Genomic DNA, 21170 nt, shown 5'->3' on the forward strand with positions numbered 1-21170 from the left:
GACAGGACCAGACAACTGGCTTCTTTTTCTAGAAAAATATTTCTCTTCTTATTCCGGTTGCTCCCTGCTGTAAATAATAAATGCCTCGCGATCACTGTTGCCAGTAGAGATAATGATTCATTCTGAAAACTTTCTCCCCTTATAACATGCGATTATTTATCATTTGAAAACATATATTATCGTTATATCGGTCAAAAATATAGCTCTGGATTCATTTTGATCAGATGTTTGTTTTGAGGAAAACGTTTAGTTGAAACAGCTTAATAAAATTTTTCTAAAACACTCAATTTTGGGTAATTAATTGTTGCAGCTTTATTAACTAAAGTATTCAACATATTCTATTTGAGAAAAATAATAACATAAAGAAGTATCCAAAGATTCGGTGCTATTCTCAACCAACATAATCAATCTTCTCGTCCATATCACACTTCGTGATTTCAGGCTTTCTCTCTGTATCATCCAGTGATTGTTAAATGTAATCGTATGCTTTCCACATTGACAGGACTTAAAAACCAATTGAACTTAAATCCTACTGAAATTAATAATTTTGAAAATCCGAGAAATGAAATATCCAATATCAAGCTACATTGTTACCGACGATACTGACAACGCTTTTTCTACCACCCTGCAGTAATATTGATTTCAACAACTTGTACATGCTTATGTCAATTTCAACCAATCACGAGCTGGTCCGAAACTGGTCCTACAAACTAAGGACATATGCATAAATTTGATGCATAAATTTTTTGCGCATACCTGAAAGATTACGAGATGATCATTCATTAACATTTTCTAATTTGTCACCAAATCTTTTTCATCTTAAACAAGGTTAACTTTATCACAACACCGCTGTTAGATAAACACTTGTTATCATAAATTTCTCAAATCGAATGAACACAATTTCACCAAACGCTTTAACCATCGATGTTGTTTTCATTGACATTTTGAAGCGACGCGAACAAATTTCAACTAAAAAAGTTGTTGATTTAGCATTGCGATTATTGTTTTGCTCTCAACTGTCTGCGGCATTTGACAGCATTCAAAACAACATATTTTTCAACTACTTGAATATATGCAAATCAAAAACCATATTGGTTGAATCAAAAAGAAATTAGTCAAATCAACTATCGCAAAAATCAAAAACTTCGATAAAGAAATTTTTTGATCGAAGGGTTCTCCGTACGACAATGATAAAATCATACAAACCACATGCCATTTTAAAACGGTCCAGTCTTCGGTACAAGTTCTAACAATGAATTGAAACCCGTAATCGCTTTCGATTGAGATTTGAATGGCCTTTTTCTATGAGTCCTGTCCGTCCAACTAACGTTTTCTTGGAACGGAAAGCTGTGTCGAAATTTGAGGCACCGAGAGTGTATCTATGTGGGACAGTTTATGAATGTGCGGTTTGAAAAAGGATCGATACTGAATAGATTATGCCATAGCGAACACCAACATCAGCACAGGAAGAGCGTGTAAAACAGACAAAAATATTTACAGACTGGTGACAAGACAGGTTATTGTTTTTTTTTCTGTTCAAGTTTTGAAATTGCGGTGAGTATACTAATAATAGGGACGATCAGCTTATGTATTTATTTGAATCGAAGCTGAACTGTCCTTCTCACCGCACACAAATAGTTCTTGATTAATGGAAATTTTTCTGGATGCCTAGAATTGCTTCGATTTTAAGAGGTTTTTTGAACATATGTTATTTTTTGTGGGTTTCTGAAGTTGTGTTATTATGCGGATTCCCGAAGCTATGCGTTTTGCCTTTTTATATAGAAACGCTATGTACTGTGAAAACCGACTTTCTAACCGAGGCCCGGCATATACCATTCGACTTAGCTCGACGAACTGAGCAAATATCTGCGTGTGCGCGCGCGCGTGTGTGTGTATGTCACTTGATTTTCTCAGAGACTGCTGAACCGATTTTCAAAAACTCAGATTTAAATGAAAGGTCTTACGGTCCCATAGATTGCTATTGAAATTTTTCCCGATCCGACTTCCGGAATTACAAGCAAATGTGTACATGCGCATTCAGTTTTCTCTGAAATTTCTTAACCAATTTTTAAAAACTAAGATACAAATGGAAGGTCTTGAAAGTTTTTGAAAAGTATCCGAAAAGTTGATCCAGATCCGACTTCCGGGTTCGGTACTACCAACTTTGGGCCTATTAGTGCCCGGTTTCCGCTTCTGAACGCACCAGTAATAGAGAAGAAAAGCTCCAAAAACGGAACTCACTTCGATATCTCAGCAACGGTTAAACCGATTTTCCCAAATCAAGATTCAAGTTAAAGCTCTCAGTGTATTTAAAAACACTGTGCAATTTCATCTAGATCTGACTTCCGGTTCCGAAATTATGGGGCAATGAGTATCAAAACTTTCAAAGTGTCATACAAAATTATGCAAAATCGGTGCGCATCGGTACGTGTTGGTACGGAAAAAAGAAGAAAACGCGCGCGCCTAGCACAGCGTGCTTAGTTCAATTTTGTATAGCGTGCAGGGCACGGGCAGGGGCCACATTTAAATCTATATTAACTTGACATAACTGTTTACAAATCGAAAAGGTGATGGTAGTTTACATCAAGCAAATTTTTGGATTTTATTCAAGTTTAAAAAAGAAAATCTTGACAGAATCTTCAAATAATAAAAACATAAGTAATAAGAGAGAGACATCATTACACCAATAGGTGATAAAAAAAAGGTTTTTGTAATTAAAAACGCTTAGCGTTTTAAAATTTTCTGCTTAAGTGAAGTGGTACTATTTGTATTTTCTTGAAAGTGCATCTGTAGCATTGGGCTTATCAGCAACATTCTTGAAATCGGCCAATCAAAAAGCCTCTTTCACCAAGTCGCTCTACAAGTGGGAGAAAAATTTATTAATGCCCTGTGAACATTTTGTTGGTTAAACGTTTCATTTTCCGCTTAAGGTGTATGCAGCCCGGTGGCAACAATAAGGCGCTCCAGCTAGTGCTATCGTAACCAACATCTCAGTCCTTCGGGGCCATCAAAGCTAGCAAGTCAGTGAGAGCAAAGTAAACAAAATGAAGTAAAATACAACACTTCATTGATTGTGAAAGTCAGTATTACAATTTGGCAGCGCACGTTTCATAACGATATCACATTTATAATCAAACATAAAAAAATCAACTTTCACAGCTAAATATCACAGATATTTAGCAACAACGAACTTATATACTTCTTCGTTGTTTTCGTCTTTGCGGAAAAGATTATGGTCACGAAAACATGGCGGCCTAGCAGGGACTTGGGTGTATGTCATTGCTCAACTGTAACGTTTCATTACCCGTTTGTGGTGTGTATCTTTGCTTGGGTGTCATTGCTAAACTGCCAGCACGATCAATAAAAAATGACAGTTTAGTTAAAACAACGATCGATTAGTTGTACCAAGTTCCGTGCGTGACGGGTGTTTTTTAGGATTGTTTTTTTTTTAAATAGGGATTAACCTATTGTCTAAAAGTTGTTTTGACAGTGTAAAGTGACGTCTCTACTCAGTATTGCTTGGAAAATCATCATGAATAGGTTTACTCCAAAATAACGCTTCCAAATCGTGGAAATTTATTGCCAAAATCAGAGTTCAATTAAAATTGTTTATAGCGCAAAATTACCTTTAGTGATGCGGCGCATGTTTAGTTGGATGCGTCAACAAGCAAAATTGCTGTATTTGGAGCAAAAATGTTTCATACACTGTTCAAGAATTACCGATGCATCCCGATAAATGTATTGATTGGTGCGTTGGTGAGGAAGGACGACGAGTTACCGTGAAAAGAAAACGATACAGAGCCATGAATGAATTTTTGTTGCGAAATCTTCCAGATATAGATGTGGATGAAACTGACCCACAGTGGATCAGGATGGTGCCACTTATCATACCGTGGCCGAAACAATCGACTTATTGAAAAAACATTTCAACGACATTATTTCGAGAAATGGACCCGTGAATTTGCGTCCGCGTTCGTGTAATTTGACGCATTTGATGATTATTTTTTGTGGGGATACGTGAAGTCATTGGTTGATGTGGATAAACCAGCACTCAACTCGACTACATCGGAATATATCTGTGTGTGTAAATGAGATGGCTGAGCCGATTTCAGACTCTCGTTTAAAGCTACTACTGGGTCATTGATCAAGTTCGAAGATCAAATAGCTGTCTCTTCTGGTTCCGGAGATATAATGGTATAAGTGACGTAACCAACAAAACTCTTTGTTTTTTACCGCGCGATTTTCTCAGAAATAGAATAACTGATTTCTATAAATCTAGGCTCGTTTGAAAGCTTGTATTGAATTTCTGATCGAGCTTGAAAATCAAGTGGTTGTCACTTTCGGTTTTTCATCGGCTAAATTTTTTCGAAGATGACTCAACGAATATCGATAAAAATATATTTATTTGAAAGCAAACAATGTCAATCAAATTTGGAAGGATTATGATTAACATTCGAGAGATATAATTTTATATGTGTAGTAACCAACAAATCCCACTGTTTTTTCAATGCACAAAAATTTGCAAAGATGTAAAAATCGTTTTCTAAAGACTTAGATTCATTCGACACTTACTATTACTCTATTTGATAAGCTTACAATACTAATGACTGAGGATAGTGTATGTCCATGTTTCGAACTTATTGGTAAATAATTTATGACGCAACACGTCACTCTACGACAACTAAAGTCAATTGGAATGGAATCTATTGACAGTAAATGTCCAGTAATTTCTAATTCCAACAGTTTTAATCGATAATGAAATTCGACCGCGCTCTATCATGCGCGTCAAGTGTATATTTTTACGTTAATTTCGTCTCATCGGCGGGAAAGGTATCCGAAAGACCGTGCGGGAATGAAATTGCGGGTCACTCTACAAACCACATTCGGTAAAGAAATACACGGTTGAATTTAAGAATATTAATATAAATACAAATACCCACTATGTTTTTATTTGCTCTTATTATTTTTGTTTTTTTTTTCAAGAGGGATAATGTGTGGGTACTGACCCAGGGTAGTTTCATCAAACAAACAGTTTTCACGAAACTGTTTTGATTTCGCACTTAGCAACGAGGGTTTGAGCAAACCTCATATAAAAACCAGGTTCGAAACAGACTCGATTTTCAGTTCAACAACGTTGAAACTAGGTTCGAAACTGGCTTCAAACAAACGGTTTGACAGCAGTTAGAGTGGAAACTGGGTTAGGTTTGACATCAAGCAAAAACGACATAAGCATAGAACTTCTACCATTATTTCGATACGGGCATCCACACAGGTAAGAAGTGTTTCGGAATTATTCTTGGGGATGCCTTTTCGGTGGATAGTTAACTATTCACATACAGAATCTTAAAAATGCTGTAATGGGACTATATAAATGGAAGGAGAAAGCCATTATCACACCACTAGGTGGATTAAGAAAGGTTTTTTAAATATTTCCGGTAGCTCTCGGAACCAAGATCTGGAGACCGGTATAGCAAAAATTGGTTCGTATGTCTAGCAACCAACATGACCCACAAATTGAAATAATTTTAAGCCCAATTTATAAAAATTTCGGAATGCCGGAATCTGGATAAAATTAAGAAATTTTACACGGGGTCATAAGATTTATCTATTGGAATAAGAAAACATGTTTGTTCAACTTTGCAGTTTTTGATCACACACGCATATTTGCCCCACACGCAGACATCTTGCGATCGCGACGAACTGATTAGAATTGTATATGGCATCAGTTTATGAGGAACTCGTATTCGTGCATAATCTGCCATAGCGGCATTATAAAAATTGTACAAATTACCAATGATATTAACAATGAATGTTTTAACAGGAATGTTCATTCTCTGAAATCGAACAAAGATGATTATTTTTACCCTCTCACAGCTCATCTAATGTTGTTGTGACAGATATATTTCTAAAACCAAATTATATTCTGAAAAGCAAACAATGTGCAAATTTATTTAGTTCATCTATTCGATATTCGATATCGATACATACCGGAAGGGGGGTATGTTGCTGTTGCAATATATGTGCAACATCAAGTCGGGTTCGGGAATCGAAATAAAAACCATTCATGGAATTTTTATATGTATTTACTATTTCAACACGCTGGTAAGAACATAATTTTCTATAACATGATTTGCTAAAGTTCAGAGGATATAATTCTAGATTTTCTGTAAAACGTGATCTAAATGCCAAGCAAACTTCATGGAAAATCCGATAAAATAATTCTTCATAATCTACTATCAGCAGGATACCACTCAGTTTTATTTCCAAGTGGCTCAACTTGTTTTTCTTTTGTTAGAAACCCTTACACATTCGATCTGATTCTGACAGTACAAGTCACATTTGTAGTAAAGAAAGTACACAAAAAAATTGAATTTTACAGGTGACCCCATAGGTTGCAATTCATAAAAACCTAATCTGTCAAATAACGGAAAATTTATAATGACTTAATGTTGGATTGGTATGAATTTTGTTGGCTTAGACTGTAATTTGCATTCGGCTAGCAAGTGCGACTGCATGAATTTATATGCATCATTAACCGGACAAGCATGCTTCTATGACTTAGCGGTCCAAATTGAACTGCTAGGTGGCAATGGTAATTCAATTAAGCATTGATGAGCCTTAAACCTTAAAAAAATATACCATCATCTGTGCATTCGTTTCAATAATGTTCGTCGGTAATTATTACAAGGTTCTCGTGATCCTTCTCTGAAATTCACGGAAAGTAAATGATCTACAAAAGTAAATTAAACTTTTTACGAGATGAAACTATTGCGAGAGAAATTGAACAAATCAAACCATATTCCAGCTCTCAAAGAAGAAAATCAACTATATTCTACAAACTGCTGAAAAACCAAAAAACTTACCATCATTATTATCATTTTAAACAGGTTAAATAGCATATTATTAGTCTTAAAAATACCTTTCTAATATTCGTTAGATGCAATATACATGCTTGAAAAAATCACATGTATTTAACATGGGTGTAGAGTTGTACTTGCACACTTGTTGCCAGTTGGATTAGAATTTCAACTTTTATATATGAAAAACTAAAAATCAGTTTTCTTTAGCCAGCAAGGTTACCAACCGTATTGTAACGTGATTTTGTCTTTCTCTGGCTATGCCCGTTTTGGGATTTGACTCAGTCAAAGATCCGAAAATTGATGGTCACAGACAGCAATTATGAGCTGAGTAGACCATCGAAAAAACTATAAATTATGAGTAAACTGAGCTCTTCATCGGATAGGACTACACAACTTTTCTATTACGTGATTATCTTTGGTGGCAAAGCAGATATGCGACCAAGAAAAAGGATAAGGATCATCAAATTTCTTTTGTTTGGATGGGTATGCTCTTATTTTTGAAAGAAAAAATATTATAAACCTGTTTGGATGCGCTTCAATTGATTCCTTTTTGAAGCTATTGTTATGATTTTCCAAGAAGGAAGACTCTGTGAGGTTGGTCAGAATCGAAGGTTTTTTAGGGTCTTCGAGTGGCGGTTTGCCATTGGCAAGAACAAAAGCTCAATCATATATTGAGCGAACAGGTTGAAAGTTGTTACGACGAAAAGGCATGATATAAAAGGCGGGTGGCTTAAAGATAAATCGAAGCGACTACACCTAGGAGAGCAAGTGACCCTTTTCGGTTCTCAGCGATTTTCAATGGGAACAACAAATGTCTCCTGAAGGGTGCCGGTTCTGCCTCTTCATATGCAGTCATATGAGGAACTATGTAAGCGGAGGGTCTTTGCGACACAAAGGAAAGGAATATAGCAAAAAATTCCTTCGCAGGCTTATTTAAGCATATCGCAAATTGCACACTAAATTGCTCGAAAAAGGAAACGAATGCGAAACCATCCATGCAAGGTTCATTGACTGTCTGTGCCGAAAGGAGGGTTCAGAATGAAAAGACCATCGTGAAGCCGCAATTGACTCGACATCAATTAATGGTTACCATTGAATCAACTTCACCAATATGAAACTATATTCAAATAAATATTAGCAATAAGTTAAAGAATTAACAATTTACCCATGCTGTTATCGAATTTTATCTCGATCTGACTTCCGGTTCCCGAAGTGGTTATCAAGTGTTAAAAATGTCGATTAAGGGAAAATTTTTGTAAGTGACGTAGTGTAGAGAAAAACTCACATCGGTTTCACAATCAAATGAAAGAATGCTATTGGGTTATATCCGGATCCGAGTTCCGGTTCCAAAATTACATGAGAATGTCGATGTCTCGGTGTTCTTTAAGTGTTTGTATAAGCAACAAAATGAAAAGATGAGAGCGTGAATAGAAACCTTGCGGAAAACAAGAGTGACGAATTGGTTTATATAGTTTTTTTTTGAAGGTCAGCAACTTATTTGCGATGCTACAGATATAACATTAACCATTCCCGGAGTTTTGAGTCTGCACCAATTTGTTATTTCTTGAATAGTAGCAAAGGTATGACAATACGGTTAAATGCTTTACTGAATTCGGTTACCATGCTTCTTCTCGGTTACCATCATCCATTGCAACCAGAGCGATAGTCACAAATTATACTTGAATGTAGTATAATTCTGCTGAAAAATATCATTTTTGTCGTTTATTTCAGGATTACATGAGATGATAGCAATTCTCGATTGAAAAATTTGTACTAAAGAATTATTTAAAGAGCATGTTGATGAATGTTTTAAGAACATGATGCGTATGTTAAGAACATGTTGATGAAATGAATTAATGGAAAGGACAATTCTTCTGTCAATCAAAAATATCGGAACTACACCGTCAAGCTTTGGTCATTCGATGCATCCTGGTTCTAAAGTGCACTGAATTGATTTTGATATGTATGAGGCCAGTTTGGGTATGCGTCTTATATACTTTACGGAAGAAATTCGAAAATAAATCACAAATTTCATTCAATGACTAGGTTTAAAAAAATGTTTTTTCATGATGAAACTCGGCGAGGAATATCGGTAGCATTCAAATGGATTTTATGCCGGATATGGCATTCCTATACATGCATACGTCGGCAGCTCAGTCATCGCCGATGAGGAAAAAAACGTTCCGGATCGTCCCGGAATAGTGCGAATAGACTTCAATCGCGCAGAGTTTGGCGGATTGCCTCTTTCGGTACATACTTCCGGAATTTCGGTACCGATTTCGCGTAACGGCACGATGCCGGATTCCGGCCAAAACAGAGTGTCTCCTTCGTGGGACAGGATGAAGGGCAGCAGGCGGTTCTGGAGGCTTTCTACTTTATATATTTGTCCGTTGATGGTGCCGATCGTTATGTACGGCTTGCTGAATTTAACACACCCACAGATCGCCGGCACACCAAGTACCAAGTAGATCTGTCTGCTTCAATGTATGTCCGTTAAAATGCATTTCAGCTGCAGCAACCAATCGCGGTTTAGGTTCCTGGCACGGGATTTTGCCAGTCTTAGTCTGTTTGTTGATTCGGTTAGACCTCTCCAATGCAGTCTGGCCCACTTCATTGCCTGTTGGATGAACCAGATGCACTAATTGACCGTTTTGATTTCGTCCCGAATGAAAAAGATCGTACTGTGCTTGAACTGATCCCTGATTTTCCTTGCTCCTTGTACCACACGAGACACAGTCGAATCATCTATTTCGAACTGTTTCATGATCCAGCTGTGGGACTGTTCAGGATATTATATAAACGCGCACACGATTTTTTGTTGAAACACTTCCTGCCTGGAAGCCATCTCGATAGCCACTTCACATATTTTGACGAAATTTTGCACATGTAAACATTACACTCTCAACTAGTTTTTCCAAAATTTGTTCAATCTTTGCTCATCTAATAAAAAGTTATACACAAAAGGAAATTTTTTAGAGTACAGTCTTTAGTACTATATAATTTCCCTGCTTTCTAATATTTTCGAATCAATCAGCAGATTTTTCTATGATTCAAACGTTTGGCGATGAATTTCTTCATTCAAATGGTCGACACTCTAGACTGTTGACGGATGACAAAAATAAATGGCTCATGAATATTAAAAACCTTGATTCTACTAAATTTAGCAGTTTCTTTTTCATTTCAACTGGGACATAACATTTTCTTTATACGTTTTGTCAAATTAGTTCTAGTGTACTCCGGCACTTCATCGAACTGTAACGAGGTGAGGAAAGAAGTTGTATGAATACAAATCTAATATTCAATTGCTGTGTGAAATACTTCATTTTACCATAGGGGCCATTCATAAACCACAAAGACTGAAAAGTTTCAACATCCCGTCCCAGATTTTTTCCAATACTACTGTTGTTAGTAGTATTATTACGCCTTTAGTAACTGATAGCTTAAAATGATTTTAAATTCATTCAAATTCGAATTCACTTAAGGTTACAGGGAAAGTTGAAAGGAATAAATCAGCTAAGTTTGTTGATTGTTTCAAGAATTTTATGCAAATTTTGTTTGAACAAGCAAAAGTCATGTTTACCTCTTTTGTATATATACCCAAGTAGCAAATGTAACTTATTGAAACTTTAAGAGGTTCTACAATTGTCTTACAATTGTTTTTTATGTTAGATAAGTTCAGAAAGATTTTTAAATATATTAAAATCGGTTGTGCAACTTATACCTGTTAAGTTTTACAATAATGCCAAAAATAAATCACTATAGAACAATTTTAAGTATATCTAAAACAATTATGCAGCAAATCTCCAACTTGCCTACGTTGCACTAATAGTTATCCCAAGTAGCAAATGAACCTTATTGAAATTCCAAGAGGCTCTACAATTGTTTTAAAATTGTTTTTTATGTTAGATATTTTCAATGATTTTCAAATATATTAAAATCGGTTGTGCAATTTATCACTGTTAAGTTTTACAATACTACCCAAAAATCACTATAGAACAATTTAAGGTACATCTGAAACAATTGTGCAGTACATCACCAACTTATCCACGTTGCACTAGCAGAGATAGAAGCTCAGCAAAAATTTTCACATCGTCATGTAAAAACGAAGTAACTAAAACAATTGTTCAACTTATCAAAAAAATTTAAAATGACTGTCATAATTGTATCAGATTCAATGCCGAATGGCTGTTTATCTTTTGTGAAGAAAAAAATAGTGAAATTATGCTCTCCGCAAGGCAAAGAATGGTAAACCGAATTGAAAACATCGCAGTAAAAACAATTTTGCAGCCTAGTCCGCATAGTCTTGGTTGCCTCATGAAATATTAGGTCAGTGTGTGCAGATTTCTTCTTTTTTGAAACACAATTCGAAACTTGCAAATAAGTAGTACCAGATTTATCTGCTTGAAATGAACGCAAAACTTGCCGACACGAGAATATTATCATAAAAGTTCCAGAAATATAGCATTATATATGCAATAAAAACAAAAAAACAATGAGGTAATTTGTATCCGGTTTTTATCTCGCGAAAAAAATAAACAGACCCGACATCACTTTTTAAAGATATTGAAAGAAAAGTTAAGTTCATCATAGTTACTATCCTAGTTATATATCACCGCTTGAACAACTTGTTTTTGCAACTAAAGCAAACCTACAGTGCGTATCACAAAAGTGGGGTTCACTAAGATGAATGACTTAATTATATTGTTGTTTAAGTCAACTAGTTTGATAAATTTAAAAACAACTATTTTGATAAAAATATAAACAAAAATTTCTCTTTTTAATACTTACACGTTTGTATTTTCTTTTATTTAGGTGAAATAAATCATTAAGTTGGGTGAACCATTTTCTTTTCAACACACTGTTCCTCGATGCCATATTGAAAAATATTGAAGAAAAATTCATTTCAAGAATTTTTAGATTAATTGATACATCAATATGATTAAAATCGCCTGAAAAGGTGTATGAATGTTTGATAGCTTTCTTATACATATTTTGAACACTATTCCGATCATATTCATTTAAAAGAATAGATTGTTATTTTCATAGAAATTGATGTGCAATCATCAAAACACGTACATTCAAAGGCGCTTGAAAATTTCAGGCGTACGAAGACATGTTTCACCATTAAAATGCAGTTCGTTGTCGATTTTCTGTCTACTAAAACATGAAAGATCAATTCTACAATATGTAGTATTACCATTTATTTATGTGCAGAATATTTTTAAAGTTCCATGTTTGTGTTACGAGCAGTTGTTTTGAAAATCAAATGTGAAACTTATTCATTACAGATTATGTTTGCTATTTTTTGTAAACATCAATTCAATTCTTGTTTACATTACGTAGTAGTTTCCATGAGTTTTACAATCGTTTTTTCGCTGATTTAATTGCAGCATTTGTAATGGAATCGACGCATGAGTTTTTGTATCAGTTGCACAACAGTTGTGAATAAATGTTCGTAACAACGGAAGAACTTAAAGATAGGTTACACACCAACAAAAAATTGCGCTTTTTCCATAACACAACAGTTACTAGAATAGTAATATAAATTAATTTGATAAATTGCACAATCAGTTGAAAAATACAGGACAGCAACTTAACGTGCTACTTGGGTATATATATTTAAAATTTATAAAAAAAATCAAACAGAAACGTTGGGGTCTAGAAAAACTTCTATTCTAACTATGCTGCGTTCATTTGTTCACTTCTGATTAGTCTGCGCTGGAATACAGTGGATACCGCAAATCATGATTTTTAAGAAGCGTCCTCAAAAATACCCCTCTTCTCCAACTTATTTCTCAAACATTTTCAACAAAAAAATTACAAAATGTTGTTCGTATGATGCTTTCTATCATGCAAAACATTTTAATTTATTTTGTTAAACGATAATTGCGGAAAAAATATGAAAAATGATGATTTTATTCATCGTTTAGACCAGGGGTTCTCAAACTATTTTGGGTCATGGACCCCTTTACTAAAATTAACATAGGCCTCAGACCCCCATCAACAGATTCCTTTAAAAAATCAATTTCGTGCTTTTTTAATATTGATGTAAAATACTTACCAATTTTATGCGGATGGTCAAATAGACACAACTTTTTAGCGTAAATATTTCAAATAACAACTCATATCAAACAATAGGGGGTCGATTTCTAGACCTCGTCCACCCTCATAGTCAGTTTTCGTTTACGTCGACTCCCGCAAAAAGCCCCCCTCCCTTCCTCCCCTTGAACTGCTTACAGTAATAACTTCTGGAAGACCATGGCACCCATATACCATTCGAATCAGTTCGTCGAGATCAGCAAATTTGTGTTACACAAAATTTAACTCAATTTTCACGAAGATGGTTTGACCGTTTTCTACAAACTTAGATTCGTATGAAAGGTCCTATGATTCCATACAAGGTGTCTGAATTTCATTTGGATCCGACTTCTGGTTCCTGAACTATTAGATGATAAGTGTAACGAAATAAAAATAATGTCACTCATTTTTCTCGCAGATGGCTGAACCGATTTTCTCCATCTAAGATTTAAATGAAAGGTCTTACGATCCTATATAAAACTATATATATCTATATATATATAAGTTAACGAAACGCGCTCACCATTTACTTATCTCAACTTTGTCCGGCAATAGACATAACAAATACAATAAAGTACACCAGTAGCAACGCCAGCTTACAGCATCGGATACCAGCTCAGCAGTTTACAATGTTTATAAAATATCTTTTCCAGAAAAAATTTACACCGATCATTAACAATGCACCCCCCAGGCCACCGAAAAATCCATTTCTTCCAGCCTATAAAACGCCAATACAAGCTAACGGATTCCCTCAGAAACCGTATTATAATGCGGGCATGCCAAAATTTGTGACAATACCGCCTAGGAACGTTTTCGAACCCAAGCCTTTGTTTACGAAATTTCCAAAACCCACACCTATGGACATTGATCAGTCTATTAGGTCAAAACAAGTGAATTATATAAACAGAAATCCTCAACAAACCCCACAAAGACCACAAATTCACCCAGGATTGAAATCTCAATATACACAACCCTTCCAACCCCATCCAGCTCAACAATTTAGACCACTTCCACAACAGCAGTTTTTCCGAACAGGTCAACCTAGATTCCACGTAGAAGAATTACATAACATTGAACAAACACCGTATTTTGATCCATTCTATGAACATTTTAGTTACTATCCAGATATAACCCCTTACCCTTACCCTTATGAACAATTCGACTATTCAAACACATTTTGTATTCCAGAAATAAATACCACAAGCCAAAATGCATACGATCAAAATTCTCATCCAAAACTAGAAGGTCAACAGTTAGCAATTGAACATGTAGATGCTAGTACTGAAGACAATTTAAATTTTCCGGCGGATTTCGAACCACCGCCAGAAAAATAGAAGATAGGAATTTTATCCCATACATTCAAATGGATACCGAGTTAGGCAACCTAAAATTATTGATAGACACTGGCTCAAACAAAAATTATATTAACCCTGCAAATGTGAAAAACAAATCAATACTTAGAACTACTCCAATGTATGTACGAAACGTGAGCGGAAAACACGAAATAAATAAATTTATATTTTTCTCTCCATTCATTAATCAGCAACCTGGAAAATTTTACTTACACAAGTTTCATGATTTTTTCGATGGATTGATTGGATATGAAACTCTTCAATCCCTAGAAGCCACAATTGACTGTTCAAATAACTCTATTAAATTCCCTAATTATTCAATTTCAATGATGAGAAAATATCCTACAACCTACACATTGAAACTAAATTGTAACGAAGACGTGATTGCTGAACTACCTACCAATGCACCGAATGGTGATTTTTATATTGAAACCCTTCTGCCTCTCACACCCGACGTAGCCGTAGCACCAGGTATTTACAAAGCTAATAATAATAAAGCCACAGTAATTTTAACGAATCTCACGAACGCAGATGTCAAAATAAACCCGAATCGTCCACTCTTTGCGGAAATTAATAACTTCGAATTTGACACTCCTCAATTTACAACATGCAAGAAAAAGTTTAACTTTACCTCACAATTAAGATTAGATCATTTGAACCAAGAAGAAGCTTGTAAACTTCTAAAACTTGTTAAAGAATTTGAAGATATTTTCCACTTAGAAGACCAAAATTTATCATTTACAAACGCAATTAAACACCGCATTTCAACGAGAGATGATATACCAGTACACGCAAAATCGTACCGTTATCCTTACTGCCATAAAGCAGAAATCCAAAAACAAATTTCAAAAATGCTAGACCAAGGAATTATACAACCTTCCAATAGTCCATGGTCCTCACCAGTATGGGTGGTTGCGAAAAAATCAGATCCGTCGCCGAAATAATTTAACTGGCGCAGTCGTAAAGGATCTTAGTGTCGCGAGTGAAAAAGTGTGGTGTTCGAATCTTCGACGGCTTATCGAGGAGTAGCAGCACTACCACCGGAAAGCGGCCAACAATAAACCCAGCGAGAGGAAATCGCTAAAATACGCTGCGACGGATTATCGCAAAACCTTTAGATAGTGAACATGATGATGATGATACTATTATTCCTCTTCTTTCCGCTCATTCAAACCCAAACCATCCAAATTCTAAACCTTTCCCAAAATCCTGGACTACTTGCCTTACAAATAGGAACATGCATAATAAAAACAGGTCACCACAAAGTGTATCACGAAATCGATCTCGATAAATACATACCGCTTATTGATAAATTCAGACAAATCGTTGAGGGACTCAGGATTTTCCCAAATCTCAAGGACCTTACAGATGTATTGGAAGATAAACTCGAAACTGCAGAAAAAATTCACAAAACATTATATCCAAATAAAAGCAATAGAAGTAAACGAGGATTAATAAATGCTTTAGGCTCAGGCATTAAGATGATAACAGGAAATCTAGATGATAATGATCTGATACACATAAACCGTGACCTGGAGGAGCTCAGAAATGCTAATAATTACCTAGTCAGTGAAAATAATAAACAGGTACACATTAACAAACAGATTGAAACCAGGATAAATAGGCTAGTAGAGAACATTAATGAACAACAAACAAAAATTACAAAACAAATAATTGCAATGAGACAAGACCTAATCAATAATCGAAATATTAACCATAACATTACAGCTCTAGGAAACATCTTCAAAATTTCATATCAGCTAGACGTAATTATAAATCATCTTAACTCAATTTTTGAAACAATTCAATTAGCAAAAGCAAATGTAATATCTAAGAGATTTCTAGAAGCAGAAGAAATTAGATTTATCAGCAATAGATTAGAAGAACAAAACATAACCTTATTAACTACGGATCAAGCCTACGAGTATCTAGACCTGCAAGCCGTTCACCAATCATCGAAAATATACTTTATTATCTTGGTACCCCAATTCATACCTGGCAGCTTTACCATCATACTCTTGGAACCGTTACCCATCGCTGGAAAAATTTTAAAATTACCAACCCACACAGCAATAATCAGTAAGGAAACCTCCTATTTTCTCACCACCCCATGCCAAAGAATTGAAAGCGAGCTACTCTGCAACTCCAAAAATCTACAAGACGTGTCAAAAGATGACTGTTACTCTAATATACTGAGAGGACTGTCCGGAAAATGTTCATTCGTCGAATCAGCAACCGACACCGAAATAAAACCATTGACAGATAACCATATTGTGATCAAAAATGTTACCATGGTTGAATTGATAACCGATTGCAACCTGACGAATCGCAATATCTCTGGAACTTTTCTCGTACACTTCACAAATTGCTCCGTCTCTGTAAACGACAAAACCTATAGCAGCTTCGAGTTGCATACAAAACAACCGGCAATCGTTATACCGTTCGAAGGAATCAAGATAGAAGAAAAGTTTTTGGAAACCAGCGTTACAATAGAGAAACTTCACAAATTTCAAATACTCAACAGACAAAAGTTGGAGTATCTACAAACTATACATTCGACAAAATACCTAATACATACGGGCCTGTCCATATTTAGTATAATTTTAGGGTTAATATCACTCATCTGTTTGATAAAGTTCATTAGACAGAGTAAGCTATTCAACAAAGACGAACAACTACCAAAACCAAATTCGGAAAGACCAAACAGTATCGGCCCGGGACGTGCCGAACTTGAGGAAGGAGAAGTTAACGAAACGCGCTCACCATTTACTTATCTCAACTTTGTCCGGCAATAGACATAACAAATACAATAAAGTACACCAGTAGCAACGCCAGCTTACAGCATCGGATACCAGCTCAGCAGTTTACAATGTTTATAAAATATCTTTTCCAGAGAATTTAGAGACAAGTGAGGCCTTTGTAAACCTTTTCAAATTTGTAATAAATCACTTTAAGTCGAACCGTTGAACAGTACAGAGTAGTTTTTTTAAAAATCAGATCCGTCGCCGAAATAATTTAACTTATATATATATATATATATATATATATATATATATATATATATATATATATATATATATATATATATATATATATATATATATATATATATATATATATATATATATATATATATATATATATATATATATATATATATATATATATATATATATATATATATATATATATATATATATATATATATATATATATATATATATATATAAATATATATATACATATATATATATATATATATATATATATATATATATATATATATATATATATATATATATATATATATATATATATATATATATATATATATATATATAATAGCTATAGAATTCGCTCAAACTTTAGAAAAAGAGAAGGACCGAGTGCCATATACCAATCGATTCAGCTCCACGAACTGAACAAATGTCCGCGCGTGTGTGTGTGTGTGTGTTGTCAACAAAGAGGTCGAGATCTCAGAGATGGCTGGACCGGTTTTGATAAAACTAGTCGCAAATGAAAGGTCTCCCTCCCCGTCACCCTGAACGCTGTTGAGTGGTTTAAAGTTTTTTTTTTTGAGTTATACAAATGATTATGTCAATTTTTTTGACAATATCTGTCTCAATTTACCTTGAAAACAGAATATGTTTCCAGACTTAGATTCCGCACGGTAATAGCTATCCAACAAGCCATAGATTGTTAAAATCCGTCCATTTTTAATGGATATATCGATATTTTTGTGTAAGTGACTTTTCGCCTTATTCCAGTAGTAGGAATTTTGAGCGCTGTATGATAAAGCAATGCTTGGGAGCAACGTGAAACACGATTTTTATACTGTTATATAAAATTGTTTTTGAGTACCACTAAGACAGTGTACAGTATCCCTTTTCATGATATTTTGTTTTGGACCGATTTTAGCACGGTCCGTTTTTGGCAATATAATCGTTCGAATATGACATATGAATTTTCGACTTGAAAGCAATTCCATAATTATAATGATTTAAACTACTTACAGCAATAAATGCTGGAAGAACATAACGCCCATATACCATTCGAATCAGTTCGTCGAGATAAGGAAATGCGTGTGTGACAAATAATTTTACTCAATTTTCTCGAGGATGACTCAGATTCATATGAAAAGTCGTATGCTCCCAGGTTCCTGAATTACATTTGAATCCGACTTCTGATTCCGGAACTACAGGATGTTATGTGAAACAAAATTAAAATAACGTAACTCATTTTTCTCGTAGATGGTTGAACCGATCTAAGAACCATCTGAGATTGAAATGAAAGGTCTTAAGATGTTTTATAGGATCTGGCTTTTTAGTCAGATCCAACTTCTGGTTTAGAGGGATGCATGGTGATTAGTATAAAAATGTGCATTCCACATATATTAATCAGATTTATTGGATTTGCAGATTCGGATAGTTGATAATAAAATATACTTATTTCAGTTTTAACGGTATTCAGTTTTCGATTCAGAAGGTACCCAAAAATTTAATTCGCACTACGATTACTCTAAGATGTCTACACTGATTTTCAAACATTTTGAATCAAATGTAAACAATACAGCTTCTCATGTGAATTTAACTAACTTCGTTTTCTCAAAACGTTCGTTTTCTCAAAATAAGCCAAATCAAATTTCAAAAATAAAAATTTAAATTAAAGGATTTATGATCCCATACAAAATTAATGAATTTTATCCAATTCTGAATTCTTATTCAAACCAATTTAGAAAATGACAGTTAGACTCAAATCTATTGCAATTTATTCGTCATATTCATTTATGGCCATGCGAATGTGTGTGGGTTATTCTGGTTGCTGAATACCTGCTCTGGAAGTACCGTAAATAATTACGAAGAACTCTGAAGTGGAACCTACTCAACATCTCGTGGTATGTTCAATCGATTGTCACACGCTTAGAATAAAATTCGATCCGATTTACGATTGAAATCTCAAATTACCGCTTAAAACGACGGTCATAATGTCATGGCACTCTTGTATAATGTCATGAGAACTAAAACACCGATGAATATTCATGCGAAAAACACATTCGGATTGATAAAAAAGGTATCATCTCACTGCTAGGTGGATTAAGCATTATTTTTTTTTTATCAGATCTGCATTTCGGTTCAGGAGAAACAGAGTGAATAACTATCAATTTCGCATAAATTTATCGGGTTTATCGGATTTGCAGATTTTGATAGTCGATGATCAAATTAACTTATTTCAGTTTTACTGGTATTTGGAAAGTATCCAAAAATTTTTATCGACGAATTTTATCCGATTTCGACTTCCGATTCTGGGATTTCAAGGTAATGAGCTTTTATAATTCAAACCGTCATAGAAGATGATGATACCAAAAAATATTCAAAATTGGGCTCAAAACTATTCCAATTTGCCGTGACCACTAGGTGTTTTAAAACAGTTTTTTTTTTGAAAACAACAGTTATGTTTAAGTGAATAATACTGACGAATCATTTCAAATCCATTGACCGTTGTGTATATTGATATAGATGTATATATGTCAATCAATTTTGAAAACGCTCAATCGAAATCAACATCACTTTGATTAGCCGCAAAAAATATTTTCCACTTTGAAACAAAACCATCCTTCATGCATCCCAGCGTCATCAAGTTCTTCACATTTTGAATATCATTTTCCTGCATATGGAAAATAAAGACCTACCGCTTTTAGTGGGAACCCGCAGAGAGATAATTGAAGATAATATTTTGTTTTGGCTTTTGAGCACGTACTCACGGTCCTAAATAAATAACCCTTCATGCGATTTCAAAGGTTGTTCGGAAAGTTCCCCTTTGCCGGCGTATCACGCTCCGCTATAAGTGCCTGCACTCTTGAACAAGTATTCAAATTAAGGATACTTCGAGGTGCTTAGCGTGGGAACCTTCGAGCTCGTTCCGATTCCGTGAGAAGGTGTAACAACCAATTTTGGCCCCAGCTCTGATACCTATCGGAATTTTCCGTTCGTTGATCCCAAATCTTCATTCAACAACTTGAGCGCGGAAGCTGTTATGAAATTTATCATAGAAGAACAAAATATTACCAGGATTGATATTACTTTGCCAAATGTTGCATTGAATAACAGAACCATTCCCACCCTTAGTGTTGCTATACAGTTTACGGATCATTGCGTTCAATGGTCGATGCAGGGAGACAGCTGGAGCGGGAATATATATTTCAACCACCATTGACACTATTGTGTTTGTAATACAATTTTCTTGGTGGTTGAAATTGAAAGTAAATCCCCATACCTTCGGATCTCATTCTTACCCCCCTTAAGCTTACAATCTACGAGAGGGGATCTGAGAAGCTGTGATTCGTTCCGTCTTACATCTAAGGATAAAATGTGTTCTCCTTCCGAATCTGTTTTCGTCATGTCTCACTGAGTCCTGTTGAGCAACCGTTGATGTGATCGAATCGAAGATAGCCCAACCAGCATTCGACGATGGATTTCGACGGGGTTCCACCATTTAATGCTATTGCTCGGCAGGATGTATATTTTCGTGCTCCGGACACATGTGACAAGGGTTATCTTTCAGAAGAAGAAAAAACGGATTATGTTCGATTACGGTCTTGGCAGTTACTTAATGAACTTCCCGAGATTTACGATAGTATGACGGTCGATCGTTGATTACGAAGTGATGATAAGGAAATGTCTTAATCGGATGACTGTTGCTTCGAATGGAGAGTGATGATTTTCTTGGAATTTCCCACTATTAAGCGGCTATTGTTGAACAGAAAATCCTTAAGGTCTCGTGGTTGCAAGTAGTGCATTTCATTATTTATTTACAGAATAGAATTTTTTTCTTGAATCATTTATGAATTTGATTTTAATTAAAGCCAGGTTCCTCCAAAAAA

This window comes from Malaya genurostris, chromosome 3 (assembly GCF_030247185.1).
Source record: "Malaya genurostris strain Urasoe2022 chromosome 3, Malgen_1.1, whole genome shotgun sequence".
NCBI classification, from domain to species: Eukaryota; Metazoa; Arthropoda; class Insecta; order Diptera; family Culicidae; genus Malaya; species Malaya genurostris.